General features: G+C 38.3%; 1 pseudogene; it reads left to right on the top strand.

Moving 5' to 3' along the window:
• Nucleotides 1-854: 854 nt before the first annotated feature.
• Nucleotides 855-1,057, top strand: LOC119619900 (small nucleolar RNA U3; annotated as a pseudogene).
• Nucleotides 1,058-1,449: the final 392 nt, after the last annotated feature.

The raw sequence follows: 1,449 nt of genomic DNA, 5'->3' as shown, positions 1-1,449 counted from the left end.
AGCAGAAGAGAGAAAGTGAAAGTATATTAAGCTTGTGCACAAGGGAGTCAGTACCACCAAAGGAAAAGGGTGGGCTGCTCCTCAAGAGAAGTATGGGAAAGAGTTTCATCAGGTATATCCAGGAGGGGTTTCTCTAGCACTTGAACAGTGGCTTTACATGCTTCTTCATACCTAGCACATTACATTATCATTGTAAATATCCTCTCCTGGGCATAATTTTTAGCACTGAAATGAGGTCACTGTAAGGTGAAGTTTAAGTCTAACTGTGCAGGAAAGGCCCTGGGGAACTTGGCCAGGCAGTTCCTCCGCCCAAGACAGGAACTTGTGGTAAATAGTGCCTTGGGTCTTTTGGTGCTGATTGGCTTGAAGTTAGGTAGGCTACAGCTTGAGTACAGGGCTTTTGTTCTTTTTCTCTAAACTACGTTAAGTTAGGAAACTAGCCTGCCTTCCTATCTCCACAGAAGGACAAACACTGCATGATTCCTTTTATGTCAAGTATCTAAAAGAGTTGAACTCACAGAAACTTAGAGCAGAATGGTGATTGCTAGAGAATGGATGGAGGGGCATATAGGGCATTCAATGGGTATGAACTTTTAGTTATAAAATATGAATAAGTTTTATAGATCTTCTGTACAACATTGTGTCTATAGTTAACTGTCTTATGCATACCAAGTGTTCTTACTACAATAATAATAACAAAAGTAAAGCACCATTATGAGCCAGGAGGCAAACTACCTATTAGAAGAAGATATTTGCAATAAATATAATCAATATAGGACTCATAACCTGTATATATGAATAATTACTACATATTAATAGAATAAATGCAGAAGAATTCCAATAGTGGATATCCAAAGACTATTCTTTCAGGAATCATTATGGGAGAAGTTTCTCTGAATGCCTAAAGAACCAGAAAACCGTGAGGACAGACAGCAGCATTCTCTCCTGAGCATGAAGCTAGCTCTTGACATTGATTTGCTGCAACTGTGTTTGCCATTGCTGGTCATTTTTCTCTTTCTTTGGGAGAGTAGAGGGAAGAGAATAGAAACTGAGTGGTATTTCTTAAAAGAGGAAAAAAACACCAATAATATATGAAAAGGTGCTCAATTCTATTAGACAACAATTAAAATCACAATAACTTAAATACACACCCACCAGAATTGCTTAACTGAACAAACCCAACCAAACCAAAACAAAACAAAGAAATCAACTGACAATACTAAAGTTGGTGGGAATGTGAAACCATTAGACATTTTATACACTACCAGCAAGGGTAAAAATTGATGCAACCACTTTGGAAAATAGTTTGGTAGTATCTAATAAAGCTAAACAGACCTATGGCAACAATCCAGTAGATGTGGTTAACCTTTGCGTCCCCACCCAAATCTCATCTTGAATTGTAGTCCCCATAATCCCTATGTGTCAAGGGAGAGACCAGATGGAGCAGGT

This window comes from Chlorocebus sabaeus, chromosome 25, assembly GCF_047675955.1.
Source record: "Chlorocebus sabaeus isolate Y175 chromosome 25, mChlSab1.0.hap1, whole genome shotgun sequence".
NCBI lineage: Eukaryota > Metazoa > Chordata > Mammalia > Primates > Cercopithecidae > Chlorocebus > Chlorocebus sabaeus.
Note: the sequence above shows the minus strand (reverse complement) of the source record. Positions and strands in the feature narration are given on the sequence as shown.